Raw genomic sequence first — 24230 nt, 5'->3', positions numbered from 1 at the left:
GTATTAACAAATATGTCAAGTCTTTGCTTGTTTTAAAGCCCCTTTGTTGCTTAGAGCTTTTTTATTATATATCAAAAGCAGCTCCTGACTAGTTATTTTCAGAAACCGTGCTGGAATAAAGCATGGGACAAACATTTTTCTTGCTGTTTAACAAGGCTGCCTCCATAAAAGTTATCCTACAGGGTAAATACTTGCACTGTGGCCATTGTGTCCTATCTCACAGCATGCTGGAGGCAGCTTCTCCCTCCAAACTTACCCCAAAGAAACATTTTGCCATTTGGTAAATTAAAACCAAGTACCCACCCCAGAATAGAAGCATTTGAATAATGGCTTTAACATTTGTCTCTCCTTCAACTGTTTCTCCAGCGGCTGCAGAAATTAGATTCCTCACAGATAGAGAGCAGGTGTGGTACCTAGGAAGATTTTTAAAAGACTACATTTGATGCCTTGACATTTGCATTAGATTTCATCAAGGCACAAAGCAAAAGTGGAATCACTAAAACCCAGCAAGGCCAAAAAATGCCAGTTTTCTCTTTCTGGAGCTCAGTAATCCAGATACTGGATATCTGAGTTTCTTCTGCAGATGCCATGACCCCAGAGAGAAGAGTTACCAACCATCAGCCTTCATCCCCATCTTCTCTGCACTGAACTCATGACAAACACAGAGAGGTGTCTGCCTCAGAGGCTTTACTTACAGTACAAACCAGGCAAGAAAATCTCAAGCCATTTGCTGTCTCCAGGATCCCAAGACTTAACTTCCTTATACACAAGTTCACTTCCTGTCTCTTAATACATTTTACATTTTAGGACCATCTCTGAAGATATTCTCTCTCCCAAACATAGGTTTCCATGAATAAACTCTCTCATTTGAGCTGCGTCTTCCTGCATAAACTTGCTGAGAATCAGCCTTCCCCCACCACCCACACAACCAGCACCCACCATTGCAGTTCTTGTCTCCCACCTCGACCACTGCAGCCTCCTCCCTCCTCACAGTTAGTCTGACTTGCTTCCACTCTAGCCAGCACCACAACTGAAAAAATAAATTTTAAAAATTAATATAATTCTATTCCTGTTTTGTTCTTCTTCAACTCCTTGCTGCAAACAGCTCCCAGTGTTGACTTTGACATATATTTACATGCACTTTGACCTTACTCTGCATACAAGCAGGGCTTGGCCCCTCAATCACAGCAGCCCACATGTCCCATTTCCCAGTCAAGCCCCTGATATTCTTTCCTGTGCTGGAAAGGGCTGGAGAGAAGCTCCCACTAAACACTCCTGCACCTCCAATGTCCAGGGGCACCACAGCCACCGGGCGCTGCCTATGCCCACATCATGTGGAGGGGACCACCAGCAGACATGATGTCTACACCTACACAAACTGGGGTGTGTGGCACTTCCAGAGGGAGGATGGGACCTCTAGCTACTACCACATCCCCATTATTGTCTTCTCCTCTTCCACACTCATCCTGTGAGCACCTTGCCTTCTCTGCACTGCCCAAATACACACGACTACTCTTTAGCTCCTGGCAACTTGAATTCAGTGCCCTGCTCCTATCCCAGCAGGCACACAGGCAGTCCAGGCAGGCATAAAATGAAACCCCTGGCCATCTCAGAGGGTGCGTTGCTGTTGTGACACCCCCAAGACAACGCGCCTGAGCCTTTTAGGATATCACAGCTGTGAATGACGGATTTGTGCAGGATGAAGTCTGGCACATTTCTGTGCTTCAGCCAAAGAAAAGTGGGGAGGGGGAGAGAGAAATGACACTTCCCCCCTACTTGATGAAAGCAAAATCTGATGGAAGCAGGGGGAAGAAACAGACTGGGCACTAAGCCCCTTATTAATTAATGCATGTTTTGAAAAAAGAAATGCAACTGTGCACTCATTTCTGCTGGTTTCTAGGAGCTTTTGTGACCTTAATAATTCATGTTTATGCAAGCTGCTTATAATGTTAAGCAGTTGTTTTGTGTAGATTTGTCCATTGCATTTAACTGAGATGAATATATCTAGCTGTGAAATGAGGTTGGCCAAGACATTCAAAGGGAAGCTTTAAAAAGAAATTACAGTGTTTTTATAAGGACAAACAAAATTCACAGCTTTGAAATAATTTTCCATCCATTACTGATACACACAATGTGAGAAACGGAAAAATATATTTCTTCTCCCCAGATTCATCCTTTCCCTTTCCTTTTCATGTTTTGGCAGCATTTCCAATACCATAAACTTTCATTGTTCTCAAGCACATAATTGGTGTCTCCTGCCTGTTTTGCTTTTTTTCACAGCAACAGGAGAGTAAGGGGTGGATTATAAATACCAAAGTGATCAGGAAAACTAAGAGGCAGTTAGAGCTCCTGAGACCACCTTTAAACTCATACTTTTGGATAGCAATTTGGGCTCCTGCAATGTACAGCACTACGTAGCAACAGGACTGCTAGCACAGGGAGAGGGTTCATTCTTCCAGGCTTGCGCCCATCACCTACGGACACACAAGTCCTCTAGGACGTGGCTTCAGACGGTGACCCAGGCTAAGCAGCAGCTTACACCTGACCCACCTGGTCAGGTATACCACCAAGTAGCCAGAAGAAATCATGCCAGCAGCCAGAAGAAGCAGCTGCTTATTGTCCTGAATGCTTTTATAAGCCTTTCCCGACACACCAGATCTGACTATCCCTACACATTCTTCATTGAAACAAACAGGTCTCAGAAAAATCTATATACACTTTGTATTAACACAAGCTAGACTGGTTTTTTGCACCCTCGCTTCAAAATCTGCCTAGATTTAAGGGGAACTGAGAACCTGCTCTTTCCAGGGACACTGTTGTGAAGGGTCACCTCTCCCAAAGGCTGGCAAGCTTGTGCACGTCCCTGCCATGTATAAACCAGAAGCTCTTCCATAAAGACTCTTAGCTGTTTTTTAACCAGATTCCACTTAAACAAATTCTTATTTAAGAAAAACAGTGTTCATTTCAACTGGAGTTTCAGTTTGCTGCTCCATATAAACTGCCAAACACAGGTTGCAGCTGCACCTCCCAGCAAACAGAATGTTTCCGTCTGTGGCAGAGGAAGAGCAAACTGTCCCTGCAGTGCCAGCAGCTTCATAAAATAAATAGAAGTGGAAGCTGAAAGAAAAAAGTGACTGTAAAAGCCATGGATTTTTGTTCCAGGTTTGCTCTGGCTCTAGCAGAAATGGGCCCCAATGAATCATCTTCCACAAATAAGGGATGTTGACACTTAACACAACCTACACAAGCGTTGACACTCAGAGCGTACGCAATGGACTTGACATATCAACCACATTCAGTGGTCCATGCAGCCAGGCAGACTCCAGGCAGCTACAGATCAAAATGAAACCAGGTGTTTAAGGCAGTAGTAGGTCTTCCATAGAAAAGCTCAAGCTCAGTTTTGACAGACTAATAGTAATTTCTGTTGTGTTTCCAGCCTTCATCAAGTTCAAGTTTCAACTAACAATTAAAAAAATAATAATGTAATTGGTCTTAGCAGCTTACAGTAGTTTTTAGAACAAGCTGGAGCACCCTCCCTCCCTCCCACAATGGAAATCAATGGATCCAGGCATAGCCCTATAGTATGAGCCCATGGTGGTATCATTGCCAGTAGCTAAAATAATGTCCACTTTCTTGACTATCTAATAGTACATAAAGTTCAAAAAGTCTCCAACATTTTTCTGTATTTCTTTGTGTGCTTACAAAATCCGAACTAATAGTTTTACTCACTATAGATTAGGTACCTAAATCTAATCTAATCCAAAATCCATCAGATTTAAGACCATCCCTACCCCAAGGTAGGATTATCCCCAATAAACATTGAGGGGAGACATTAAAAGATGCCACATTGTACCTTCCAATCAGCAGCACTTCTGCATCAGAGTGATTACCTCTGAGCTATCAACCCATCTGCAGCAGGTATTAAGAGGCTACAGACAAAACTGTTAATCACAAAGCAGGCTGTCTCAAGGCAAGACTTCCTGCTCACAGACTCAATTTTTCCAAAGTGTGTTGCCTCTGTACACACTAAAAAGCCAATACTGTATTACAGGACCACTCCAAACAAGAAGTAACAATTCTGAAGAGTTTCCCCATGTTTCTCAAGCTGAGCTACCATTTTTGATGCTTGCCCACATCCACAAAAGAACCATGTAGAAGATATGGGGTTTAGGACTAAAACTTCAAAAAATAGTTCATTTGGGAAACTGCAGCTGCGATGCCTAAATCTTTCCCTACCTCATGCCCCAAGATGCACCTTACAAGAGGGCAGTTGTCACCTCTTTGACAGTGTACAACTGGTGATTTCACATCCATCAGACTGGAGCACTCAAGCTGCATCCATGCTGGGAGCACCACAGCCCACCATAAGGCTCTCACAATGAATGCTCTTTTCTGCAGTTGTAACTACAGGCCATTACCTTTCACTTAGAATTCATTTGAAAGTAAATAAATGCATAAAGTACCAAATGATTTAGTGAAACCTTCTCCAGACAAACACTAATATCTCACCCCCAAGAACCAAAATTAATTTGAGGAGGAAGAATATTTTAATTTATATAGCTCTATATTGTAAAATGGCACTTGAGTGACAGGTAATTACACATCAAACAATTTCTATTATGTAGTGTATAGTGGAACAGATACAGCAGAACGGAGAAAAAAAACAAGCCTAAATACACCAAGAAATAAAATTTGTGTGCACTGTCTGTATGATCAATTCAAACATAACCACAAACATTTGCATTAGAATAGTGCAGTAAATAACCACCCCACAGCTGAGACGTTTACAACTGCATTAGTAAATACACTTTCACTTCTTGCAGAGAGGATAACAATTTATCAAACCACCCAAACAAGACATCTTGCAATCACCAGTCATGCTTTAATTAGGAAGGAACCTTCTGAAAGCAAAGCAGAGGGCTAGGTGACCCAGCAGGTCCTTTCCATCCTCGCCATGCAGGAGCTGTGATTCACCGCACTTCAAGACTACTTGCTGTACAGAGGTTTAAATTCTTTGATGAGCATGTGGACGTGGACTGAAAGACAAGGTTGCGGGCCAAGACAAGTCCATCACACCCAGCTCCCCACAGCCCCACACCTAACAGCAGTGACAGCACACCAGCCGTGTGCATTTTGGAGCAGTGCCACCCATTTGTTTATTGCATTTATTTATTTCCAGCTGAGCTATGGGACAGATTTCCCATATAGAGATGCTTGTAGCTTTATTCAGAAGAGAAAGAGGAGGATGTCTGTTACTCCACACAAGAGGGGAGATAGATTGTTGCTGGAATAGGACACGCCACATCTCATCTCACAGCCCAAGCCCCATCAAACCAATGAAGACATTTCTCTGCTCAGCTCCTCACCCCAAAAAGTGGAGGATCCAAATACAGCCCACATGGAGGAAGGTAGCCTAGTCATACAGATGAGATGCTTTGCTTTTCTGCTGCAAAGACTAGAAGAGTAAAGGGTGAGGAAGACTATTAAGGGAAGGGGAATATACTCTATGCTGCTGGGAACCTGGAAGGCAAACTGAAAACCGTCCTGAAGTCAGCCCACCCAAATGTTTGTATTCCCACATAAACAGGGCAAGCATGTTTGTAGCAGAAATACCTGCAAGGAGGGCTCAAAAGCTGGAAACTGGCACTGCGATCTGGGATACAGATGACCACAAAATAGGCAGTCATCACTCATGAAAGTCTCAATTCCTTCAAACCCAGGCACACTGGGAAAACAGGTAAGAGCGTAAGACCAAGATTAATATTTTAAAGACGAACAGCTTGTTAATGTTTAATGCCTGTCCCACTTGTCATCTGACATTCTTCATGATGGGAACTGAGTTCAGATGAGACAGGGACTTTAGTCTTTAATATAAGGTCAGTTGCCATCAGAGCTCCTGCCAGCCCTGATTAAAGCTGATGGGCTGACAGCTGGGCACTACAATGAGCAGAGGGGGCTGCCACAGGTCCCTTCCAGCCTCCTCCACCAGTGCAGGGGACACCATGGAGCTGCTGGGGCTGCACTGTTCACATCAGAGTGTTCAGGTTGCATTAAGTAAGCAAAGCCTTTGGGGTTTGTGTTTTGGTACAGACTTTGGACAGAGGCTCACTCAAAACCCACATCATTTCGAAGGCTCTTTGATTTCTGATTTTATTGAGAAATACATAAATATCCCAACAGATCTTGGTCATCCCAAGACCAGCATAACCAGTAGAACACACAGCTCAGTGACTTTCCCCACACTGCTGGACAATCGCTTTTGCTCTGGAAGCAGAGAGAGAAGCAGCAGTGTGTTAACCCCTTCCTCAGGCCAGATCACAATTACTGATTTATACAACTGTTATATTTGCACACAGCTGGAGGCGTGGAAAAAACTTGCACCAGCAGGGAACTGGCTGCCTTTTACCCATCTAGGAAAACAAGAGCATTGCTGAGCTTATGGACATCTTGCAGTGGGATGGTGGCACTGGTAAGACGATTTCCAGTGAAGTCCAAAGTATTTACAGAAGACCAGGCAGCTGGGCTGCTCTTGTGCAGATGTCTAACACCCAGGAGGCAACAGCAGGATGTTTTCCCTGGAAGGCAACAGTGAACATAGTGGGTTTGGCATCTGTTTTAATAGGTCCTGCCTCTGTCAAACTTCTGGGCAAAGCCTGTTTGTCTGAGACTTTGTGAAGAGTGAAGCAAGCACCAAAGTTCTCCTTCATTTTGTAGGTCAGGAAGGCTTTGGGGTTGGCGCAGTGTCAGCTCACACGTATTCTGCAAAGTAGGCTTTAATTTTTCATTGTAACAGCACATACAGACTTTGATTGAAATAAATAATGAACCAATTTGTATCATGAATCTAAAAATCACTCTCTTCTGGTCCCCATCATGGAGAGGATTTTCTTCCCAGTGACAAGTGTTAATGCATTTATGCCCTAGTTTCCCACAGTGGATGTCACTATTGAAGTGTCAGGAAGGAAGGTTAGAGTCGCTTTTTCAGACTGCTCCCGTCAGCCTCAGCAGTGCATTTTGGATGAAAACATCCCAGCAGAACACAGGCTGAAAGAAGGCTGGATTTTAAACAGCATGGCAAAAGTCTTTGTGTTGTATACGATTAACATGTAACATTGAATAGGTCTTTTTCCCAGTCTGAGTCAGGGAGGATTGCTCCACTCTAAAATTACTGGGTTTTTTTTCAGAATGGTTGAACTTTCACAAGTCTTTAATGTAGTTAGAGACCATTTTCTACATTTTTCTCATTTTTCAATGCTGTTCTTTCTGGTAACTCCCCCAGCACAAATCCTGACAGGTACCGCTCCATTTCTGAGAGCTGACTGAGGACAGCCGGCCGTTCACCATAGTGGGACCCCAAAGCGGTGCCTACCTTCACTTTTCATGAAGCAAAAATGGCCAAAACCCGGTGGGATCCAGACGCTCTGTTTGATTTGAACCATTCTCACTGTGTGAATCGTGATAATTTTAATAAGCATAGTTACTTGGGAAAAAAATAAATCAATTCTCAAAAGCAGCCTTACTGTAATTTCAAAGTTTTGCCAAATTAATTTAATACAATTCCATTTCAAGAGGAATTTAGATTAAGCACACACAGTAAATGCTGTAACCCACCCAGGTACTAATCTCCTTTGCAAACTGTCTAACACTGCAAAGACAGTTAATAAAATGCTGGCCAAATCAAACAGTAATGAAATTAAAGCACAATTGGCGTGGCTTACCACAATGCTCTAGCAGAATCTTTGTGAGGCTGCACCAAAGAGGAGCCGTTGCAATTAAGCAGGTATAACAGGAGAAGTATTAGATTGCAGAATTAGAGCTGCTCCCATCTCCCTTGCAAAGCTTTACAATGTCAAAGCAAGGCAGCAATATCAGTGTGTTGATACTAGATTAGGAGTCCTTTTTAAACAGAAAAGGATAATTATTTTCTCTTGGAGACTAACCATAAATTAATTTTATTCACCCGAACCACCTTTGTCATTGCCGGAAGCTGCTGCTGAAGGACCACAAGACTCTGCCCTAGATGACACCACATCGCATGCAAATAGTGGTAACTGCAGAAGATGTAATGTCTTGTGACATGGTGAAGGCCAGATTAGACTATGTGACCTTCAGGCTAAATGTATCAATTTAGTGAAATATATTAATAACACAGTTTTTAATTAAGACAACATAATACAAAGAGCAATACTGCTCGGTCCATTTCAGATCTGTATTAAAATACAGTGCTCATGTAATCACTGTTGTACATGATCTAGTTAAAATTAGCCAGGAGAGCTGTTACTGCAACACATGGGTAATACAAGTAGAAAGCTGAGACTCACCAAACAAAGCCACTGCACTTCATTACAACCCCAGCAGCCTCAGCAGGGCCAGACACGCCAGTTGGGAATAATGAAAGAGGGAACACTTAAGGATCATACATAGTACAATTCACAGACCTTGAGGAGCAAAATGCAGTTCATTATAATGGTATTGGTTTGACAGAAACAACACCCAAATTACTCATTTGCTGCTGTTATTTTTACTCCATCAGCAACTGGGTACGTCTGAGTTGGTGCTGGACACGCTGCCCAGCGCTGTGTAAGGCAGTACCAGGCTTTTCCCAGCTCTACACAAGAGCCATCTGTTTCATGGACAAGGGGGTCAAATTCAGAAAAATACTCTTTTCTACTCGTTCTCTGCATACATTAATCTATGTGCTTATTCCTGTTTACATTATGAGATGTATGTCATAAAAGAGCTTACAGGATGTGTATTGCAGCCAAGTTAATATTGCTGTTGGAGCCTCAGCCTCTGCATTTCCTGACTTAACGTTGCCCAGTTAACACTTTTTTTTTTTTTTTTTTTTGTAAATTCTGCCCTTGTCTAATGGAGTTTATTAGTGGTTTGAACCCATTTAAGGTAAGGATGCTGTGTAGAGCACCTATTAACACCTGCAGGAAACCCAGCAAAATATCAAGCACTATACTGAAGACAGTAAAAGCATTCAGAAATATTAGTTCGTATAGAAATGTGTACAAATATAGCAAAGAAAGGTACTTTCAGTAATAACATTCAGAAACAATTTAGAAATGTACCTGCACTATAAGACCTTTTCATATATCACTCAAGTAAAATTCACAGCTTTTCATTTAGGGCAACTCAACTGACCTTTCAAGAGACAAAGTGTGCTGTGTACAAGAACTACTGTTAAAACAATAACAAAAAACAAGTTATTTTTTCACAGATGTCACAACTTGGATTTTAAAAGCAGGAAGTGGAGGAGAGTTTTACTTAAATTGAACAAAACATTTCACTATGCCTGTGCAAATGAGCTAGGGCAGCTGGACCTTACATTAAAGCCTCTTCCTAACTCCCAGCACACTGTGCACTCTTGTACCCAGCCAGACTCCTGCCCAGAACTGTTTCTTTATTCCATAAAGCTACTGTAAAGCTAGCAAGACACCCGCTGCAATATCATGAAGACATGCAACACCTTTTAAATTTGGCCCTTACAACATAGAGGTATGATGTCACCAGCACTGCCGAATGAGTCCTGCCACACGAGACAGTCGCAGCTCTTTGCATTCCTAGGAAAGCCTTTACAACGTCACTTGGACTCTGACCTTCTCTCTCTACTTCATCTCAGAGAACTGGAGTCTTGATTTCTGCTCTGCGAATCTTGAGCATCCCTGGCTGGACTCAGCCGTGCTGTGCTCCTGGCAGAACTGCTGGCGGCTGCCTTTGCCAGCTCAGGAGCTGGTAAAACAGACTAAACATCTACACATGTCAAGTTTTTTAGACTACCAATCCCCTGTCAATGTTGTAGAGGGAACACAAAAAAGACCTCATGTCATTAAAATTGAAAGACTTTTTGCTCTTCTTTTAAATAAGAAGAAAAAAAAAATCACAACCCACTTCTGTAAAATGTTCATAAGTTTTATAAATATGAAAAAATAGGTTTCCTCCAGGCTAAGCACTGAATAATTTGAAAGAAAAAAGACTTCAAAGACACATTTTACATTCTATTTGCATTCAGGCATTTTGTTTTTCAGAAAATTATTACCTTGATAATTTTGCAGGCTATTATTCCACGCACTGTGAGCTTTGGCTACCCAGAAGATTAATTTGTCCAGTGCAAGACCCATGCAAGAGAGAGAGAAGCCACTCTACAAATGGCAAGGTTTGTGAGTCATCTCGAGGCATTAGCACATTATTTGCAAGGAAGAACATCCTGGACATGAAACTGAGGGTTGCAGAGGGTGTACAGGCATCACTTGGACCAAAGCAGTTGAGTGCCCTGACAAGATCTGCCCACAGCCGTTCCTGCTGCCCCTTTGCCAGCAGCAAAACAAAGTCAAAGCCCTGAGGGCTCCACTAAAATGGAGAGGCTAATGCTGGGATGCTGGGAACAGTGCTTGAACCCACTGCCGCTGCGTTGGCCAAGAGCACACCAACCCCTCATGTCAATCCCCCACCAACTCCCACAGCCCCCAGGGACGAGGGACTGAAGGCCTCCTCCCACACGGCCCCACCACACTCTCTCCAGACAGAAGCAGAGAAGATCTGACAGCCAGTTGAGAGAAATTCATGAGCGTGGCCATTCATTAAAAGGCTACCGAGGGAAAGCACTGAGGTTAACGGGATGGGCTATATTAAGTCCAAATACAGCTTTATGGCACCTTCAAAGGGGCATCAGAGCTTTCTGCAGCCAAGTGTAATGGTCAGATAGTTACAAACTGAGATAGGTTTAAGAGAGTACCCCAGGCCACCCGAAGGAGAGGCAGCACAGTTAACTTCGGAGTTTGAGGTCAGCTCTTAATGTTTTCCTCTTATGTATCATCTCATCCACAGCCGCTCCCGAGTTTACAACACTGCATATATCACAGCCCGCTTTGTGTGGACAAGAGTATTTAATGACACAGAGAACTGCCTTCTGATGACTGGGGGTGGGGGGGAATCAGCCAGATGTTTCATGCTGTCTGATTTTATTAAACTGTTGTGTACAGGGAAGGAGGGTGGTTGCTGTTTTTCTGTGACTGCCACCCCTTTTCCTCATATCCCCGGGCCCTGCTGCACTGTCACGACATGACCTAATCCACAACACAGGGACATAGCACAAAGTGTCACAGCAGGCGATGCGGGGTCAGAACCGGGGTCAGCAGAGCAAGATGAGGGCAGAGACCCTGCAAGCATCCCCAGACCAGGGGATGCGCCCCACTGACCCCCCAGGGTACTGAAACCCCACCAACACTAGGGGATGGACCCTACTGACACCTCCCCCATTGACCTACTGGGCATGGGCATGGAGTCCAGCTGGTCCCTGGGGGATGCACCCCACCAGCCCCCTGGGGTATGCACCCCCACTGACCCCCTCCAGGGGCAATGCCCCCTCCGGCCCTCTGGGGATGGAGCCCCAAGGGTCACGGGGGAGGCATCCCACTGATACCCGGAGGGCGGGTGCACCCCCACTAACCCCCAAGGGGGAGATGATGCGCCCCAGCCCCGGAGGGGGGGGCGGGGGGGGGGGCGCAGATGAACCCTGCCGACCCCAGGCGATGGAGCCCTCAAGGTAATGGGGGGCGGCACCCACTGACCCCCGGGTGATGGAGCCTCGATGGCACCGGGGGTGGGGGCTGTACCTCACCGACCGCCGGTGAATGTAGCACCCCCGCTGCCGGTGGCGGGGGGGGACACGACTCGCACGGACCGCCGGGGACTGGAGCCCCCCCCCGCCCCCGGCCCTCTGCGGCAGCGCGGGGGGGGCCGCAGAGCCCAGTCCAGCCCCATCCCCGCGGGAGCGAAGCCGCCAGCGGGGGAGGCACCGGCCGCCCCCCGCCCCCCGCCGTCCCGCAGCCCCGCGCCGCCGCCCCGCTCCCCCACTCACCTCGGCGGGGACGGGGGGACCCGGCGCCCCGACACCTGCCCGGCGTCCCCGGGGCAGGGGCTCCCTCGCCTCCTGCCGCGCCGCCGCGCTGCCCGCCCGGCCCGGCCCGGCCCGACCCGGCCCGGGGAGCGGCGGGGGCGGCCCCGACGGGGCGGGCGGCGCGGGGATCCCGCGAGGGGCGGCCCGACGGGGCGGGCGGCGCGGAAGCCCTTCACGGGGCGGCGCCCGGGCGGGGTTCCCCCCCCTCAACCCCCCAGCCCGCCCCGGGACCCTGCGGGACCCACCAGGCGGCACTGGGAGCGCTCGATGGCGCCGCGGGCTGATGGGGAGCCGGTGGAGACCGGGGGGTCGGTAACCGCGCTGCGGGGACCGGCTGGCGCTCCAAGAGTTACTGGAGATCTCCGACCCCCGAGGAGCAGGCGTTGTTCTGTGCAGGTTAATATTTTTCGGGCACGCCAGGATTTTTTTAAGTCCTTTTAATATTTTCCTTGTATCGCTTTTATCTTCTGTTCTCGCTCAGCAGGCGGTGTTAGTTCCAAAGAGGATTTAAATGAACGGTGAATTACCCTTTCTTTTTCTTTCTTTTTTTTTTTTTTTTTCTTTTTTTTAAGAGCTAAAAGAATCCTTTTTTAACTTTAAGAAGTTCCTTTTTCACCAGAAACTTAATATTATTAAAATGAAAGTACACTCTAAAATGTTTGGTTGCTTTTTGAGGTTCACTTTTCCTAGGCACTGCAAAAGGAAATGGTCAGCGGCTCTGTTTTCTTTCAAGCCAGAGTCCCTTCCTGACTCATGCGCCTGTACAAGGCTCAGGGAGTGTGTTTCCAGTACTGCTGTTCTAAAATTAAATCTAAAAAAAAAAAGAATTCAGATCCACCAAAGTGTCTCTAAAGTATTGTCTTTATTAAAGACTTTGTCAGGTAATCACGTTACAATTTGGCCCAGATGCTCTGCCTATCACTCCTTTGAAGATGATTGCTCATGATGGCAATGTCTGGGCTGATAACTAAATCAAGCCCAGCGTTTAAAGCAGAGGATTGTCCAGAGGCACTTGTTGCAGTGACAGGCTCTGCATGAGGTACCAGGCAGTGCCTTAGGACTCATCAACATGTGAAGGATGCTGTTAGTTGAGCTGAATTGTTCTGCAAACGCAGAATACTTCCATGCAAATAAAACAGCATCTCAGAGCGCACCCTTGACCACGCTTAGTGCAGAGCAGGGAGGTTTTCAGTGGTGTTGGTCAGGCCATAGCATGCAATAACTTAAAAAAACCAAAAACAACCCCTTCCGTGTGGCTGAATTCTGGGATAAGGCACAAAAAAAATAGGTGTGTAATTCCTGCTGGTAACCTTATTTCAGTGAGGAAACCCCAGGCACAGGGAGCAAGTAATAACTGCTGGGACTGGTGGGAGAGCAGCTCCCAGCGAGGAGCACATTTTCCACCAGTGCTGTCAACAAACACGCTGACACTCCGCCAGGTCGCAGTTAACCAAGCAGCGCCTGGGAGGACCATGACCCGCCATGGTTTTCCCCTTGCCTTCATGCTGAAGTGTGAGACTGTTAGGTGATTCCCTGCAGGGCCAGGGTTAATCCAGAACATGATTCAATGAAATTTCAATGAAATTTCAACGGAAACAAATTTGGGGGTGTATGAAGTTTTGTCACCACTCAAGACACCATGTGGCTAATGCTATCCTGTGCCCCCGCAATGCCAAGTCACAGGGGATCAAGGCCCCTCCAAAAGCACTGCAATACCAGACTAATTCAGTCTCTGTCCATGATTTTTCCAACCTGTTTCTAGGGTCCTGCCTTTGAACAATTCTTTGTTCATTATTTATCCACATAAGAACAGCCATGCTTGCAAATGATTCCTCTGTGCTGCCAGGTAGCTCACTGGAAATGGTGCTGGCTCACAACAGCAAGATGGATGATGGGGCAAAGCAGGAGAAATTCTGAGAATTATTCCCTTTGACTCCCAAGTTCAAAAATGTGATTATCTCCTGGTAGGACATGAAAAATCCCCAGAGGTCCCACAGCACCTCAGGATAGCAGCCCAGAGTGCTGAGCCCTTATTTCAGAGCACGGCTGTCCCCTGTGACCAATTCTGGCAGGAAATAATAGCCAATAGCCATGTAAATGTGATGATTAACTTCAGCAGCAGCAGTGTATGGATCAGAATCACCAAAATATACACGCACTAACTTCCAATTATCCGTTATCTTCGTTTTTAAAGGTCCACAAGTTGAGCCTATTTATATGGTTCATTGATAAAACCAGGAAGGAGATTATGCCTGTACCACTTCTCATTCAAATCAGAGCAATTCTATTCATTTCAGGGGTTACACCAATGTAGAAGTGGCATGGAAAGGGATTTTGCTTTATCTTTCTTATCCCCCCACATAACAGTATCACTTAAATCTCTCTAAAGTCAGTCATATGCATTTCCCCCATTTTCTGCATCAATTGTAAGATAACGTTTGGTGCTCCTGCTGCAGAGTGTTTGGCTTCTGGCAGGATTATACCACGGAAGCAAAGCTGATGCTCGTAAACAATGTCTTTTGCTAAGTACTTTCATAGGCAGCTGTTGGCATTCAATTTTGTAATGTAAATCAATCGCTGCTTATATCTTCTGATTTCAGGCCCAAAGGTGGAAAAGATACTGTACTATATGTGTTGGGTTTAGTCTGCAGATCTCTATGGAAAGGGCAACTTTTTATCTACAACTGGAATCAGTAATTCTGGAGGCTGCCAGCAATATTTTACATTCTCCTCTTACACATCTGAGAAATACTATTTTTCTACTGCTCTTTCTGAAGGTTATGCTCCTCTTCTGCAATGTGAACATCAAAATCCTAATTAAATGTGGTTTCATGAGTATGGATCTCCCAGCATTGATATACAGGATTTGCAATACTTGTATTTTGCAATGTGGTCAGAAGTTGATAGCATCAGCAGCATTCTGTGTTTTTCTTGGATACCAGCTGAGTAGAGATTAAGTATATCCCCTAGTGTTTTCCACACTTCACCTCCCAGAGAGTGCCCAAAATCTCATTTTGTTTTGCTTTAGATAAGGGAAGGATGCTGAAAGTACGCAGTTATCTGGACCCCAGAGGAACCTGGAAGAGAGGCTGGAGCCCAAGGGAAAAGGGAGAAACCAGAAAGCAAGGAGAAAGATCAGATTAAGCCAATGGAGTAATATTCAGCTTTCAGGATTCAAATGCTACTCAGATCATATAACTTCATGTGGCTGTATCAGCAGGACCAAATTTCAGTAGCATATTTTCAAGAAACCTGGAGTACTTTCAGAGTTGCTACACAGCAGATTTTAGTCACCCTAACAACATTTTATCCCAATGCCAGCTTCAGCAATCTGTAATTTTGTCACATTTTCTGAGGCAAGCCGGATTTTCTGCCCTGACCCACGCCACCCTGACAGTGTCCATCTTCTGCTGCTCTCGGGGACAGCTGGACAACATCCAGCGAACCAGGCAGATCTGCTGAGCTATCACCTGCCCTCGGGTCTCCCTGAAATCCCCCCAGATGTGGAGGTTCATGTTACTCTTAAGTTTTTCTGCAGCTGATTTGATGCTGCTTGGGTCTAGTTTGGTGGCTTGGGGAGAGACTGGCAGTAGGTGGGGAAGAATGTGCAAATGAAAAAGCACAGCGTCTTCACGTCCAGGTGGGGTGTACTCAGTGGTGCCACCACTGACAGCAGAAAGTGGGGCAATAAGTATCTGGGGCTGATTAACCTGAATTAGGGCTTTCCCCCCGGCAGCTTCGAAAATTCAGGCTGTGATGTAAAAACCACAGCATGACTCCTGGTATGTTGTGAGCTCCACTAGCAAGACTTGTGTTTTCCTGTGTTTATGGAACAAAACAGGGACCCTTTATCTTTAATATTTCTTCTCTCTCTTCTCATCTCTGCCCTTTACACAGGCACACACACTCTCCCATGTATATAGCTGGAATGAAATAGACCAAGGACAAGCCACCACTGGCTGTGCTATTATAATTTCCATTCACAAGGAGACTAAACTGAACTATTTTGTTGATTTCCTTGACTACATGGAAAAATTAACAAGCACGATTACGGTAATAACCTAGAGTCCTCAGGTGGGCACACTGTTCCAATTTTATTTGGAAATAATTGATTCAAAAGCAGAGCAATTTTTCCAGGACGGTGTCTTACTCTGAGAGAGCATATCTGTATGGCTTCCACTGCAGCAACAGTGACAGTGATTTGCTTTGCATAAGCAAAGCCCAAGAGAGGGAACACATTACATATGACTCCTCTGTAGCGTACTGCAGTAAATATGAGACTAAAAGGGCTGAATAAGAGAAATCTTGGAAGTTGAATGGAGCCGTACACAGAAAGTGAACCATCATGCCAGGCTCAGAACCACGGTCACAATTTGGCTCTGCGCAGCCTTGTGTCGTCTGTAATAATGACACTCCACTTTGTTCCAGCTTTAATTTGGATCACCAGCTACAAATGGGAACAACAACAAAAAATTATTCTGATCCAATACTTTTTTACTGCCTTTTGAAATCCTACTACATCTTTACAACAAGGAGAAAAAAAATAAGCTAATAGTTGTGAATCCATCAGCAGAGAATTCTCTCCATTTATGTCTTTCTTCCTGAATTTTCACAGACTAACTGCAAGCCTTACTAGGATGTAAAGTTCCCCAGATGCAATGGGTTCCCCCAGAGCACAAAACCGGGCAACCCTTAAGAAGTATTTAGTTTAAATTAACATGAAAGAATGAAGCATAACTGCCTCCAACATACAGGGGGGTGAAGACAGGGAGAAAAAATGCCACTATCAACAAGATCTGAACTTTAAAGTGAGAAAATATACACTTTGATATATTTATTATAAATTGTTTGTGGATACCACCCATTAAATTATTCATTTTCTGCAAAACTCTAGGACATGTACTCTATATAAATAATATAACAAACCAAAATAAGTCAATAGTAAGGGTCAAAGTGTCTCAGATTCAAATACTCATCTACAAATCTTCATAGTAACATTTGTTTTCCAAGCTCCTGAGGGTAAAAGCTTCTCTAAGATTATTTTGCTATATATATGGTACAGTTCTCTAAAGACTCTCTTCCATATAATTCTAAGATCAACACTTGTTTCAATTTCAGTAGTATAAGATACCAGAGGTCAAATTCATCCATTGGATGAACTTGACTGTAGGTAGAATATTTGCAGAGACAAAGAAATAGATATAAAAAGTCTAAGGTTAAGAAAAAAAAAAAAAAAGAGTCACTAAAAATCATCTTAGAGATTCTGATGAAGATTTTTTTGCTGATTTCTTTAGCAAAGTAGTCATCCTCCTCTTTATCAAGCTTGCTCTGATGCTGTGTTTGTTTTTCTTTGAAGTAATAAAGTTGGATTTCTTTGATTTCTATTATTAGGTGATCAATTCCTCCCTTTGTCTACAGCAGTGTTTCTGTGTGATTCAGGATTTATTAGATTTCATTGTTAAATATGCGAGCATACAGAGTCATTTACTGTTTCAAAGCACCTTCTTCAATTTGAACGTCATCTTCGCACAGAAATCTGTATCTGCACATACCTGCTGGAGAAACCAGAATGTTTTATTCACAATAGTTGTTGAGTGTGTGCTGTCTCGGCAGGATGTTAAGAAAAGCACTGATGAAACCCTTTCTTGCACAGAACTGGCATGAAGGAGTTATAAAATAGCTGTGAAATAGTCCAAGTCCTACTTAAACATCGCCAAACCAATCTGTCACCAGGGAAATGTCCATCTTTAATGCACAAATAGCAGAGTCAGTGCCTAATCAGTATTACTTTAATTAAGGGCTGTGCAAAGAGTGTTTTAAGAGATCTGGCAAGTTTTGGAAAAACACTGCCCCACACCTAGCCAGCTGCCAGCACTACCCTGTTCTCAGGTACTGGCATTGCTCCTGCTTTCCCCAACACGGCCACATTCCTGGTCCCGCAGAACCAAGGGGATCAGCCTGATTTCATAACGCAAACCACCAGTCTGATGTCCTCTCCGAGTGGGAGGGGGAATCACTTGCCACAGACAAAGCCCTTAATCTATTTGTTCAATAGAATACTTGTCACACATGTTAATCATTATAATCTTTTGCAGTCAGATAGTACCATTCATCTGATGAGCTCAGCCTACAAATTTAGCTTGAATCTGGTCTGGCATCTGCCTTGAAGTATGCTTTGATTTGAATCACGTTAAAACTCTGCCTAGAATTGTTTCTGTGTGTGCATGTGGGTCTGTGTGTGCCTGGACACATGGACAGAAATTGCTAATATTTCAGTACTGTTTGAATGAGCGCTGAGCACCACAGGCCATCTGCCAGTAACTAACTGTATTTCTAAACTTGGAAAAAAAAGAAAGGAAGGGATATTTTAATCCTTTCACTCATAACGGCAGTTATTTCTCTGGAAATTCAAGCAGCTCTGAAAGGGATGTACCGTTTCCAAAGGCAGCTCTCACTCAACACGTTTTTGAATTCTCCATAACTTGATGTCTTAATATTCTACCATGTCAAATAAGGACAAAAAATACATCTTTATCTAGCCAGGTTCCATATGGCAGGTGCTTTCCAAGACATTTGGAATCTCAGATGTGAAGTGCTAAAGAAAGGCAAAATAATCTTGTTAAATGAGGGCAAGGCAGAAATGAAGTGCACTGTCAGAATGTCTTTGTGGATCATGAAGGTCTCTGTAATACTACATACAGAGATTTGATATTCAGGAGACACTTCTTAGTTTGATCTGTCAGTTTTTACCACTATGGTATATACAGCCTCCTTTTTTTTGTTCCTAGAATTGCCCAGGTTTCTCCCCAAATTATATTTGTTACAGTTCGAAATTCTTCATCAGAAGAGTTTTCTGAAAAAAACCCAGACCTACCACTAACTGCTGAGGCTGCAGTTAGTATTTCTTTACCACACTCCCATTGCACAGCCACAGCAGCCTCTTCTGAACACCTTTTCATTTAGGCTTTTGCACTATAATATTTCATTTTGCATTTCTTCTACTTACTCATTAAAAAAAAAAAAAAAAAAGAAATATCCAAGGCTAACAAAATACAAACTGGCTAATGGTAAAAGCTGCACACCTGAATTTTTGTAGTTCTCAAGAGCATGTGATGTGAAGTCTTGTGAAGCACCACAAGTCTCTCATAAGTGCTCTCAGATCTTCCTTCAGTGACCATTTCAAGCAACCAATATCTGGTTTCCTTTTTTTAAGTAAAACATGCTGTTATTCAGCTTGAACTACCTGGGGTCTAGAATTCTGAAAAAGCTAATAAAAAAGTTTTCTACTCAGTTCTATTTTTGTATCAAATCTAAAGCACTGCAAGCCAGAGCTGTTACTTCAAATGAACATTTTTCTGTGTCATTGAGACACAGGTGCGTTGTAACAAGCATAAGAAATCCAAAGGACCAGTGAATCAAATAAATCACCAGAAATTCTGATAGAGAGGGAGAGACGAAGAGACAGACCTAGAAAATTAAAGTGCTACACTGCTCTTGAAGAATTGTAATCTAAGGCGATAAAAAATGTCCTTGCAAATAACATCATTGAAAACTTCCAAGAGCTGAAATGTCAAATACTAATGCAATTCTGCTAAATATCTCCCATATAAATCCCATTTCTGTGACATTAAAGAGTCAGAAGGCAGAGAATTACCATCCAGGGAGTGGAGCAGAGGAGGGAAGGAATGGAAATATGCAGGAAGAGAGGAGGATCCAGCTAAGGGCCAGAATTAGCAGCCCATTACTCTCTCCAGCCTGGTGAATTCACACATGGAAGTGAGTCAGCACAATAGCTGTTTATACTGCTATTTCTTTCCGAGAGCAGTAAACGAAGAGCCTTCTCTTTATCATTAATCTGTCAGGTTTAATGGAAGGCCTAGCCTGATTTTGAGTTAATTTGCTTGAAGCAAAGAAGTTGAAGTGCCATAAACAGCATGAATATCAAAGAAGTCTAAGTGATGCTTGTGTAATACAAGGGGCTGTTATGCAGGCAGCCAAAGGCTTTTGACTCAATTTATTTTTATTTTTTTAATACTTCATTGCCAATTTGCAATCTGAATAGGTTTGACACCCAGGGCCGAAGGGCTGCAGCGGGGGGCCCAACTGCACACCCATCTCTCCCCACTGGCATGGTGCTGCTCAGCAAGAAGTTGCTTTTCCTTCACTCCTTTAGGGACCTGTGGCACCGTGGATCTGCCCGCAGGAGAGGAAAAGGCGATGCAGCGGTGCATGCTCCCAGGCTACATCCCACATTCCCACTCTGTGAGCTGAGGACAGAGCAGAGGCACAGGAGCAACCTGCCTCTGCTGGAGGCCAGCAGAGAAATGGTCCCCATCAGGTCTTTATTGCAAGGTTCCAGATCTGCACGAGAGCGTCTACAGACAGGTGAAAGCCATGGCCTCTGGGGCCTTGTGCGACAGCCTGGGCTCTGCGAGGTCTTTGTTTTGCCAACCGAACAGGTTCCTGCCTGCATGGAGACTGCTGGACTGTGGTCCACATCTGGGTACAGATACAACATTTGATAATGATATTGATTGCAGTATTTTTGAGGTCATAATTACAGGGTTGGTGGAAGGTCATTGAGCAAATGTCACTTCTGATGGTACCAGATTACGTACTAGTAGACCCACTTCTGACACCTTCTGTCAGTCACTTTGATATTTCTCCCTTTGACGCTACTTAATGCAGAGTGATCTGCAAAGTGCCATAGTCCTCCTTCACATCCCCTCTTAACCTGGCATCCCGTCTGCTGAGGGGCATCTGTGAGGCCAGGGGTGCTGAGCACCCATCTCTGCCCAGCCTTGTCTCATCCTTTCCCTGTACAGTCACTCCTGCCTGTACCCTTCTGAACAGTGTTGGAGAAAGCACACATGGCCCCAAGACCATGATTCACCAGCTTAGATCAACACAGATACGGTGATGAGGTCAGCTGGCATTCATTTAAATATTATACATGTGAATATTAACTTGCAAAGTTAGTAAGTTGAGTTGCAAACAACATCTGGCTGGGAGGGTAAGAGGACTTTTCCACTCTCTATTTCTGCACAGTGCCCAGCCCTGGGGGATCCCAGTCCAAGGCAGGTGGTCTGCTGTGGATCACCACACCGACTGAAACATCATACTGACTGTGATTCTGTTCTCCCTCGGGTTCAGCTGTGATGAAAAAGCCAGCCTTTTGCAGAGAAAATCTCACTAAGAACAATACCAAAGCTATTGCTGTGGGCAGATCCCTCTGTTGTGGCATGTACGTAGCTACCCAAAGCAGCTGAAGTGGAGGAACCCACATCTGCTGCATCTTTCTCTACAGCTTATCTCCCTGTAATGTAAAAAGCAAGAAGATACCAGGGTGCTTCTCAGACAGAACTTCAAGAGGAATTCACTGCTTGACAGCCTAACTCTGCCCGTCCTCCGTCTCTGCCAGCAGCGCTCCTGCCCTCATCTCTTTGAGATGCTGCGGCTCTGTATAGAATAAGTGGTGACTGTGAAACCCTGACAAAGGAGAGGGAACTAATGGGATATTTCTATTTCTGGAATTGCCCATTAGAGAAGCTATTCTGTGGTACACAGCATGGCAGCTCACTTTAAAAAATAAATAGGAACAAGAATATTAGCAGAGGAAGCATATGTGGCCCCAAGACCATGACTCATCAGGTTAAATCGACCAGCTGAGGTCAGTGCTTCTATTTATCAGCTTTTAGTTGCAAATATGGCAAGGGGGACAGTGATTCTATTACTTAAATTTTACATGCTGTGTAAAATACAGCAGTGATTAATGTCTGTAACTAAGGCAGCTAGCTAGCTAGATGTGCTGCTTGTAGAATTTGGAAGTTATCTCAAGGTCAAGAGTTTTAATTTTCTTCCTAAAGTGTTTTTTCAGCTGGTAAAGGGCTTCCTACAGATTTCAGGGTCTGTATTTATAGGCAATAAAGGTATTTTGTGCTCCTATCTGCATCCAAAAACAGAGCTGAAGCACAGCTTGATGCCCCACTAATTGCCCTTCCACAGCCACCCATCTTTTGTGCATTGTGGGACCATGAAAACATTGACCGTAAGCTGATGCCAAACATGAGGCTATTTTGACAAATGCAGAAAACATTTCTATAATGTGTTGTTGATTTTCCTTTTGGTGTCCCAAATTTTGGATACACAGCATCCTCCTCTTTAGCCATTTATAACACCAGTGTGAGGGGGTTTGGATTAGATGGTGTAGATGGGGGGCCCTCATCCTCCATTTGCTCGTGGGCTGCTCCATCAGGGCACACTGAAGCTCAGGCTCAGACAGATGGTGGGACCAAGGAAGGTCCACTTCTGTTGCCAGGACATAGCATGCAGAACATTACAACATTACAAGGTGCAAATAACCTTACTTCCCTGCTGTCCTATATGTGAGTTGTTACCATTTTCGCTGTGAAATTATTCCATTCTGGTTTTTACCATCAGTTTAAAAAAAAAAAAAAAGTTAAAAATCAGAGGTGATGCTGACGGGAGGACATTATTCCTTTCTGTCAAACACTCAAAACCCCATAGATGTGCCTAGGTACAATGCATTTGTACAGGAGGAGAGATACCTTTCTCTCTTCTCTTTCACCAGGAAGACACAGGATGATGAGAGGGCAAGACCAGAGCAGAAGAGTAGCTGCATTACCTCCAGTTATCTCCATTTCCCAGCAGAGAAATAGAGGTAAGTTAAAACCAAGAAACTCACAGCTCTGATTCACATCCCATTGCTGTTATCTTTCATCCCACTGCTGCACCATAAACAGGGGCTCAGCAGGCCTGCTAAGAGGAAGCCAAACTCTGCTAAAGCAGGGGAACTCACTCCAGAGGCTGATATGGCAGGCAAAGCCCACTACAACACAATCCCATCTCTGTTGGTCAAAACTAAGAGCAGTAACACAGGAAAGTCCCAGCCCAACAGCTGTACTGCAACATAACAGCTGGAGGCAGCTGGTCCCCCTCAACCTGGGAACTGTGGCTGGGGAAAATACCAACAGGGAGACCACAAGCATCTGCAGGGCACACCCATAAGAAGGGCAGCATAAGCAAAGCTGCAAGGCTGGGCCAGGCATGCCAAGGTTTTACCAGCTGCCGTACCCAGCAAGGAGAAGGCTGAAGGCTCTGTTAGTGTATTACCTAATCCCTCCAGGCATTTGGGATGGGGCTTGCCACTTCCCATCGCTTCCTTCCCAGCCAGCCTCCTCATTTGTGCCTTACTCCTGCAACCAGACACGCTCTGGAGATGAATCCCCATCCTTCCATGCCACTCAGCTTCGCACACCCACTGCTATCTGTCTGCCTGCAGCCTCTTAGCAGTCAGACCCAGTCACCAGAATATGTAAAACTTCTTATAGGAACCCTGTAGGCCCATGGTAATTACAGACAAACTGCAGTGCTGGTTGGGGCTGGCTGTGCTGTCATTACCAGCAGCAAAGATAAAACCTCTGAGCAGGCTCTCAAGTTACTTAGATTACAACTCTATTCAGTTTAGCAGTGCTCTTCATAGCAGCACCCATTTTACAGCAACGTCAGCTGGGCACTGTGCAGCGTTTCACACAGTTTTACCTGCTCCCCAGTTCAAGTTTTTTATTTGTTTGAGGGTTTGTTTGGCTTTTGGGGTTTTTTTTAAGGCAGCCTTCTGTATAAGATACTTTGGTAGGATTTTCCCCCCTAAAGCTCTCACTAGACACCGCTTCCAAGGTTCATACTCATGTATTTCATTATTTCCAATGGAAATTGCATGCATCCCAGGTCCCTGGAGCATCGAGGGGGGGTGATTTAACTACTAATGTCAGTGTGATAATTTTGTGCCTAGGTTTGGAGGCATCCTCTGCGGCTGTTTCTCCATTAAGTGCTTGGTGTCTTGAATTTTTCATGGCTAAGACATCTATGACTAAGGCATCCAGAAAGATTATTCTTTTTAAATACAGGTTAGGTACTCTTTTATTTGATTTGTGTGGGTGTTATTTCACTCAGCACTTCGGTGTCTTGTGACCCACTTACAGGCTGAAACAGGCTTCGGTGAACTTTCATGCCTTTATTTTCAGGTTGCTCTTAACTTACAAAAAAATCCCTCTGAGGCAACTCTATCCTTGAGTTTTAAATCAAAAACAGCTATTCTGTATAAGTGACTGTAGAAATGTTATATCAGTTCAATTTATAGGTCTCATGGGCTATGAGGGCCAAGTGTGGTCTCAGCAGGGCTCAGGGTGCTGGGCTTGCCTAGAAGGATAAGAAGTGCCAGGGATTGTTGTGGGCTTTTGTTAGCTCTCATGAAATCTTGTGTCCCATATCCAAGAGGGTCATGGACCCAGGGCATCTCCTGGTT

At 44.5% G+C, this 24230-nt stretch overlaps 1 protein-coding gene across 1 annotated transcript in view; it reads right to left on the bottom strand.

The window, feature by feature from the left end:
* Positions 1 to 11959, bottom strand: part of PDZD2 (PDZ domain containing 2) — a 203100-nt gene extending 191141 nt beyond the window's left edge. Inside the window, exons 1-2 of the mRNA XM_074812704.1 lie at positions 11867 to 11959; positions 940 to 1030 (exon numbers count right to left, since the gene is read on the bottom strand). The gene's annotated coding sequence lies outside the window, so the exon portion shown is untranslated. The remainder of the gene's footprint in view (positions 1 to 939; positions 1031 to 11866) is intronic.
* Positions 11960 to 24230: the final 12271 nt, after the last annotated feature.

This window comes from Strix aluco, chromosome Z (assembly GCF_031877795.1).
Source record: "Strix aluco isolate bStrAlu1 chromosome Z, bStrAlu1.hap1, whole genome shotgun sequence".
NCBI classification, from domain to species: domain Eukaryota; kingdom Metazoa; phylum Chordata; class Aves; order Strigiformes; family Strigidae; genus Strix; species Strix aluco.
Note: the sequence above shows the minus strand (reverse complement) of the source record. Positions and strands in the feature narration are given on the sequence as shown.